We start from the raw sequence: 8,844 nt of genomic DNA, 5'->3' as shown, positions 1-8,844 counted from the left end.
ATTATTTGGTAAAAATAATTGGCGATATTAAATTTCGAAGAATCGTTCGAGCCCGAAAGATTTATGGGAAAGCACGATAAATTTATTTTACTGCGAAAAATAATCCTACATTGTAATTTTTTTATATTCTCATTAAGTAATAACGCGTAATGGATGGAAATTTCACTATTAATTTTAACGAGCAATCGTAAAAAGGAAAGGCGATAAATTGTATTACCGTGAAAAATATCTGCTTGCATCCACGATGCGAACTTCCTCGATGCTTGCCAGACCGTTCACTTAAAATGATAATAATACGCCGATAAAAAGATGCCCGATAAAAATTCCAAAAATACCAACCGACTCGATAAGATTTATATCGAGGTAAATGCGGTAATAAATAACCACCATTCCTCAAAAATATCGTCCTACATCTCTCGACTCTTGGAGACGATCCTTGGGTCAACACCGCTGCCTCGATTATTAAAAACAACGACAGAATGCACCGCGTTACGAAGACGTCTTTAAAAACGTTATTACTTCCTACGAGAGATTACGAAGGGAGGGCGGGAGAGAGCCTCCTAGGTCTCTTCCTTTCCACAATATCATTCGACGAAACAATAGAGAACAATGGAACATTCCATTCCAAGACTTTACACGCCGAACCGTGTAATCAGATGAAGCACCGTACCGCAATAACTGCACGTTAAACTCGTACTCGCTGATAATAGAAAAAGAAAAAAAAAGAAAAAAGCCCGCGAATTAAATGCCTCGAGCTTCCTCCCGACCCACGTATCGAGAAGAAAAGAAAGAGAAGGAAATCTCTCCCGCACCGAAGATCGAGCGTTTCCTCCTCTTTCGAGGAGGTGGAGGCGGGCGTCGAGTCGAAAATCGCGCGGAAAAGCGATCGATCGTCAAGTTGGCTGGGTTGTTCGGCCTTGACCTTATGGAAGAGTCACGTAACGACAGGCTGGCCGTCCTCGCAGAGGAGGAAGGAAGCGGCGGCGGCGGCGACGACGACCGAGGCAGACACCGAGGGGAGAAAGTGTAACCGATCCCAAGAGCTCGAAATCGAAAGTAATTTCCTCCATCTCCTCGCTCTTTCTCTCCTTTCTCCGCTTCCACGACCCGATCATTCTTTCTCCCAGACCGTACGATTCAGGTCAAGTTCAACGGCTGCCCGTCCTCCACTTTCTCCACACCGTTTTCCAATGTAATCGGCCTCGCAATTTTCTCGCCCAACCGTTCCACTTCTCCTCCCAAAATTCTTCCCATCTTTTCTTCTTCCGATTTCAACCTTCCAGCTCAACTCTTATGTTCTTCGTAAAATACAGTTTGAATCGGATGTAATCCCAGATAGATAAATCTCCCACAATTAAAGAAGAAAAAAATTTTCTCGCCGAACCGTTCCACTTCTCCTCCAAAATTCGCCGCCCAAAATTCTTCCTATCTTTTTTTCTTCCAATTTCAACCTTCCAGCTCAACCCTTATGTTTCTCGTAAAATGCACGGTTTGAATCGGATGTAATCCCAGATAGACAAGTCTCCCACAATTGAAGAAGAAGAAAAAAATTTTCTCGCCGAACCATTCCACTTCTCCTCGCCGTCCAAAATTCTTCCTATCTTTTTTTCTTCCAATTTCAACCTTCCAGTTCAACTCTTACGTTCCTCATAAAATACAGTTTGAATCGGATGTAATCCCAGATAGACAAGTCTCCCACAATTGAAGAAGAAGAAAAAAATTTTCTCGCCGAACTATTCCACTTCTCCTCGCCGTCCAAAATTCTTCCTATCTTTTTTTCTTCCAATTTCAACCTTCCATCTCAACTCTTTCATTCCTACGTTCCTCGTAAAATACAGTTTGAATCGGATGTAATCCCAGATAGACAAGTCTCCTACAATTAAAGAAGAAGAAAAAAATTTTCTCGCCGAACCGTTCCACTTCTCCTCGCCGCCCAAAATTCTTCCTATCTTTTTTTCTTCCAATTTCAACCTTCCAGTTCAACTCTTACGTTCCTCATAAAATACAGTTTGAATCGGATGTAATCCCAGATAGACAAGTCTCCCACAATTGAAGAAGAAGAAAAAAATTTTCTCGCCGAACTGTTCCACTTCTCCTCCAAAATTCGCCGCCCAAAATTCTTCCTATCTTTTTTTTTTTCCGATTTCAACCTTCCATCTCAACCCTTTCATTCCTACGTTCCTCGTAAAATGCACGGTTTGAATCGGATGTAATCCCAGATAGACAAGTCTCCCACAATTAAAGAAGAAAAAAATTTTCTCGCCGAACCGTTCCACTTCTCCTCGCCGCCCAAAATTCTTTCTATCTTTTCTTCTTCCAATTTCAACCTTCCAGCTCAACCCTTTCATTCCTACGTTCCTCGTAAAATACACAGTTTGAATTGTAATCCCAGATAGACAAGTCTCCCACAATTGAAGAAGAAGAAGAAGAAAAAAAATCGAACATAAATCTCCACCGATTCTTATCAGCCGCGTTTCTACCACCACCACTATTACTATTGCTATCCGATATTCCATCTAGCGCCCAACCCTCTAATCGAGTCCACGTTTATTACGTCAGTGTCAATGGCATCGGGGAGAGACGGGCGGAAGTGAAGCGACCAAGTGCGGAGGCGCAACGAGCGTAAGAGGCGAAGAGTCGGTGTCCGCGGTTCGCTGAACCGAATTCCCCTCCCCCGTGGACGGCGAAGAAGAAGAAGAAGAAGAAGGAACGCGAGGAGCAAGGTGAACCCAACTGGAATCCTCGTGTCTCGGGTGTCCCCCGTCGTGCTCCGACGAGGGGGACCCAACGACTGCTTTACGGCGGCTTCTATGTACCCGGCTGGGATGAACTTCCTCGAGCCGTGTCGGGGGACACGCACGCATACCCCGGGGTACACTTTGGGACGTGACGTTCCCCCGTGGAATCGAGAAGGCGCGACTTCGAAGGTGTCGAGTGGCCCGACGCGAAAACTGATTCATCCAATTCTTTTTTGCCTTTTTTTTTTTGCCTCGAACGAAAGGCTTTTTACACGAGTTCGAAGGAAAAATTCGAACGGAACGGGTGGAGTGGAAATTAATCGCGTTTGATACTTTTTCGTACGTAGAGAAAATGGAGAATAAGATAAAAAGTAGCGAAATGTTTGAGAGGAAGGTTGGACGAATTCGAATTCGGGGAGTTGACCTTCGTACGACTCTCTCTGTCTCTCTGTCGAGGTTTTCCCAGAAGAATAGTTTTGCAGAAGAGAGTTTCGATTCATCTCGCGAAGCCACACGCACGCGCTGTCCGATAGTGAGTCAGCGGGTTGTGGATCCAACGGCATTGACCAGTTCCCTCGGACAAATATTATCTCGAGACGAATTGCCGGACGGACCTTAACATAATTTCAACGTATCGTATCCATTCGTTTCGAGCACGAGGGAATCATGTGTGAATCATGCGAAGATTTAACAATTGTTCGAATATTTCAGTTTATTTATCATTATGTATCGCTTGGATTCTTGTAATCCTGTTTCCTTTCCGGTCGTGATCGTACTTGGATTTCAATGGATGTTTGTATCAAAATTATTGATTATACATATATTTGAAATAATTTTATAATTCGATATTTGATCGATAGTTGAATTTGAATTTAATATAATATATAATACGATACGAATAGATAGGATAGAAAGGGAAAAAAAATTACTTTCTCTCCAAAGTTTGAAACACTTACGAGCAAAGTTAATCAGCGTAACGCTCACTAACGATCACTAACTACTCTAAATCAAACCACTTACGTTCGACTACATTGCTCAAAGAATCGTCTACGATGCTTCGAAAAAAAGGTTTACTTTTTCTTTCAAAAATAAAAAAAGAAAAGTCGTGAGAAAAACATATATATAGAAGCGTGATATTTCGCAACGTTGAACGAGCGTACGAGGCGAGGATGGTGAAACTGGAGAAAGAAAAGGATGAGGGGCAGCCAACGAGCGGATGCGCTCGCAACGACGTGCGGAGCGCGAATGCGCGACGGGAGCCGCGCGCCGTGTCTCCTGCGCCTGTGCGCACCGCGGTTCGCGCACCGCACTTGTACGCTCTACGTACTCTCTTCCTCGTCCTCTTCCTCGGCAGCGCGACACCGAACCCTCGAGGACTCGCGCGACCGACACGATCTAAACCAACCAGAGATCCATCGCGTGCCTCGAATACGCGAATTCTATCCTCGACAACCTTTCCTAACGAACACGATAAAAAAAAGGAAGGAAAGAAACAAAGAAAGAAGTATCGTCGCCTCGCTGATCGGCGACCTCGAATCCCCGTCTCCATCTCCTTCGAAAAAAATAAAATAAGAAAGAAACCTAAACGAAACGTATCGACCCGCCTAAAAGACGATTCGAAGGAATCGGATAAAAGGGAAAAACGGAGAAAGAGATCGCGAAAAATACGAGCAAACGCGAAAGAACGAAGGAACGAAGAAACGAACGAGCAACAGCAGCAGCAGCAGCAGCAGCTCGGTGATTGACCATTGCCAACCAATTGGAAGGAAAGAATCGAGAAAGAGAGAGAGAAAGAGATAATAAGGAATAAAGGGATAGAGGCGAGTGCCGAAAGAAGAAGACGAACGAGATGAGAGAAACGAAAGCAGAAGGGCGCGCGGGGAGAGGAGAGGAGAGGAGGAGGACGACGACGACGACGACGCGAGAGAGAGAGAGAGAGACGTATCCACGGGTGGAGGGGGGAGGGGAGAAAAAGGAGAGAGAGACGGGGAAGCAAGGGACACAGAGAGAGGAAGAGAGGATGGTCCGGTGTAGCCGGCGGGCACACATCGGCTCCTCTCCCTCGCCAATCGGCGCGCGCGGCGTGGGGCGAGTTTGAGGTAGGGGGCCGCACGACGCACAGCGGTGGTGGCGGTGGCGTGCTGCGGCGGTGGCGGCGGCGGTGGCGGCGGCGCGGCTGCCAAGGTATTTAAGGTACCGTGAACCGGCGGCGCACGAGTAGTTCACTTCTGTTCGGTGCGGTGTCGCGGTGATTTTTGAAGGGGACAGAGGAGAAAGAAAAGGGATAAAGAGGAAAAATATCGCGCGCACACGTATACGCACACACGCGCGCGCAGAGAAAGAGAGAGAGAGAGAGAGACATAGAGAGGGACCGAGAGAAAAACAGGGGAACGAGAAAAGAAAAGAGAGATTCGCGGTCTCGGGTACTCTCGCGACTAATCTCGATCGTGCGAGGGTGCGAGGAAAAAGTAGAAATTTTTCTCTGCGGTGTGCGCTCCTCGTAGAAAGGGAAGAGGCGAGGAAAAGAAAGAAAGAGGGGAAAAAAAGAATCGTTTCGCGAACGAACGGGACGATCCGCGCGTATCGTATATCGTTCGAGAAACAAGTGACCGAAGGTTCGTCGAGGTTCGAGAGAAAGAACAGTTCCACCAGAGGGGAGAAGAGGCCACACGTTCTTCGCGTGCATCGTTGTACGAATTTATCGATATCGGATCGAGCCGGCCATCCGGAAGAACACGTCGCCGGACAGGATCGTCGGGGTCGTCTGTCGTTGACGACCGTCCTGGATAGGTAAGTCTCATCTCAAAAAAAAAAAAAAAAAAAAAAAAAAGAAAGAAAGAAAGAAAGAAACAGTGTGGATAATTTTGATTAGTGTGCGATGGAGAAAAGGGTGGAAATCATAATCGCATTTATAGTGTCGATACACGTATCGTTCCAGCGCGTATCGTTTCGTACGTACGTAACTGACTTTGTACCTCGATCTGGTGTTACCATAAGTGATCAAGATCAGTGATTCTGTTGCACTGTGCTCTCACTCGCGGACCACGCATCGTTCTCCTGCTCCACTTCGTCGTCTTCGTCTTCGTCTTCGTCTTCGTCGTGGATTTTAATAAAGAAAAAAAAAAGAATAAGAAAGAAACGAAAGAAAGAGAGAAAGAAAGATGTGACGAAGAGAATAATAATAATAGTAATAATAGTAACGATAAATGTGCGGCTCGCGAGAGTTCTGATCTGAAAGTGTGCTCTGACAAGGGAATTACGCATATATATATATATGGTTGTTACGTGCAAGGGATAAGAGGTCTTGGAAGAGTAAAGCGTAATCGTTCGTTGTCGTCGAGCGATAATACGAACGATCGTGCGAAGTGATCCGCTTAGCTTTCAAACGAGCGATCGTGAGTCGTGAGAAGGGATCGATAAATCCGCGCCGGGTGTAAAATCGCTTCGTAACGGCTCGACGCCCGATCGAAATACACCTGTTACGTACACCTACGCGTTCCAACTCGCGGCGAACGAGAAATTCCTCGATATACGTATAGAAAATATAATTCATCCATCGTAGATCGAACGAAAAAGGAAAGAAAATTTTTCTCAAAAGGGGATACCTCGAATTTTCGGTAACGGGAATGGAAATTTTTCGCCACGGGGGATCGTTAAAGGAGATTTTCCGATGTGGGCGAGTGGCTCGCGGTCGGAGGCTGGACCGGTTCGACTCACGGAACGGAGTCAAAGAGGGCCCGGGCCTAAATAATTCAACGCGGCGGGTACAATAGGTATGCGTGCCGACTTGCAGCCGTGAAGGCTAGCCGTGCGTGCACGAACACCTCGTACAATTAAGAAACCGTGTCTGAATACCGAGGCAAACACGGCCGATACGTGAATACCAAGCGAATCTCGACGCAACTTGTGTAACGCATCGCACGCGTGAAAACCGAATCGATCGGGAATCTCGAAAATCCGTGCTTACAACGATGCTTCTTCGAATATTTCGAGGATATTTCTTCTCCAACTTCGCGGACTATAGGCATACCGATCGAATCTCGAGCTTCGTGAATTCGTGAAATCGATCGAGACGTCGAAAACGTGTGGTTTCGAAAGAATTCCTCGACCGGGGAGATATATTTCAAAGATCCCCGAAGATTCGGGTTCGCAAACTATTCGGTACAGGGTATATAGATTCGGGTATCCGAAATGGGAGATCCGATCGTTCCTTCGGTCCCCCTAACAAAGGGGGAGGAGGGGAGGGGGGGACGGAGTCGAAACGGTATCGATTTTCCCGGAGGCAGGTCCGCACAGGAATATAAAAGTAGGGTCCGGCAAAGGTGGGACGCGAACCCGGTATAATGAGTCAGAAGAAATTCCAGGGATCGGTATTATAATGGATCGCGGCGAAGGGAGACGAAAAATGTAAACTAGAGGAATCTAGTTTGGAGGCGCACGATCCTTCTTCGTATCCCGTCGGCCGACGTTCGTGTTCCCCTTCGTTAAGTCGAGTTTTCAATATCGAGGACGACGATGTTGGACGAAGGAGCAAGGAGATCCGTGCGATGCATCGTGTCTTTAATGGAAGGGAAAAATAGTCGAACGTCGAGCAAAAATATGATAAAATTTCATAATAATTTCTTCATTTTAACGTAACGTAACTTCGAGTGAAATCGACCGATAATAATAACTTCTCGTCCTTCGACGAGAGTTTTATCGCGTTAAATGGTTGAATTCGTCTCGAACATTCATTATCGCGAATCGGGTCGAAAATTGGACGAGGTTTTAAGGCGAGATGTCGGGGGATTTCTGAGAAATGGTCGTGGAGTATCGGGTCGGTCGGGAAGTATTCGTACAGGGGGAGAACGAGATTCGCTGCTCCCTCTTGCGGGGAATAAAGAGAAGGCGAATTTGTCACGGTCGAGGTACGTTGAAGAAGTTACGATTGCATTATGAACCGTGATCAGGAGTGTAGGCGAGCGTGCGCTCGTTTCTCTCGATCCGATCTCGGCGATACCGTGAATCACCTTTTGCCAGGAAACGCGGGCCTTCTAATCAACGATTTAACTTTGCTTCTCCCGTAATAACGACGACCAATTAATTACCGCGACCGCGCTCTTTATCCGCTAATTATCGCGTGGAAACGAGTTGTTTTGTACCGTGCTACGAATTTTCATGAGCCTGCCTAGCCTCTTTCCAGGGTTCGATAACCGATCGTACTTAACCGTGCTACGTTGAATGTATATATATATATTTCTCTTTTGATTCGGCTTTTGATTTTTTTCCAAATTTATTCAATCTTTTTTAATTTTTACATCGATGCAAATATATTATTTCGTTCGGGTCTAAAGCGATCCGAATCGGGAATCGAATCGAATCGACGTACGACGATTGTTAAACCTGCCAAATTGCGCAGAATATTATCGCGTTGCGTTAATTTTGCAATTTGTCGGATCCGTCGCGCGTTGAAAAATGTCGAAGAACATCTACTCGTTCCCTTTTCCCGCATTCCTCTTAGCCTTTTTAAAAAAGAAGAAAGAAAGAATTCCAATCTAATCGAAAAATCGCAAACGCACGCCTCGCTCGTAATCGCCCTCGTACCTTCGCTCGCGTTCCATACCTGTTCCAATCGATCGAAAGGCTAAATATTATACTCGTTAAGGCCAAGAGTTAAAAGCTGCCTCGATTACGATCCATGCGTGCAATTTGCATTCGCATTTCCCTCGCTTTCTTACGATGCCTCCGATCACCCCGACTCTCCGCATCGGCTAATTGCTAATTACTAAAACGTTAATCACCATCCTCTCTGCGGTCTTGCACTTTGCGGTAACAGAGTTCACCTGCCTTGTTAAACGCATCCACGAAAATGAAATGGAGTAATGAACTGTGTGTGTAAGAAGTTATCCGAGGCACGCGAGCAATAACCGTGGAGAATCGATCCGAACAGAGAGAGAGAGAGAGAGAGAGAGAGTTTAATCGCGATCGATCGCGGAAGAAGACCAAGTGGAGGAGAAAGATTGTTTCTTTCTTTTTTCTTTTTTTTTACGTAAGCATGATTTCGTATAATATAATGTTCGTACATAACAATACTTCCATATCGTGAGACGAATTAAATAATAAGATT

At 45.8% G+C, this 8,844-nt stretch overlaps 1 protein-coding gene across 3 annotated transcripts in view; it reads left to right on the top strand.

Moving 5' to 3' along the window:
- Window positions 1–4,933: 4,933 nt before the first annotated feature.
- Window positions 4,934–8,844, top strand: part of LOC726252 (titin) — a 48,874-nt gene continuing 44,963 nt past the window's right edge. For 2 of the 3 annotated variants that reach the window (XM_006564012.3, XM_003250323.4), the window contains exon 1: window positions 4,934–5,528. The gene's annotated coding sequence lies outside the window, so the exon portion shown is untranslated. The remainder of the gene's footprint in view (window positions 5,529–8,844) is intronic. The other variant, XM_006564013.3, reaches the window with a different exon arrangement.

This window comes from Apis mellifera, linkage group LG3, assembly GCF_003254395.2.
Source record: "Apis mellifera strain DH4 linkage group LG3, Amel_HAv3.1, whole genome shotgun sequence".
Taxonomy (NCBI): domain Eukaryota; kingdom Metazoa; phylum Arthropoda; class Insecta; order Hymenoptera; family Apidae; genus Apis; species Apis mellifera.
The sequence above is the reverse complement of the archived record's forward strand: the minus strand, read 5'-3'. Positions and strand labels throughout refer to the sequence as shown.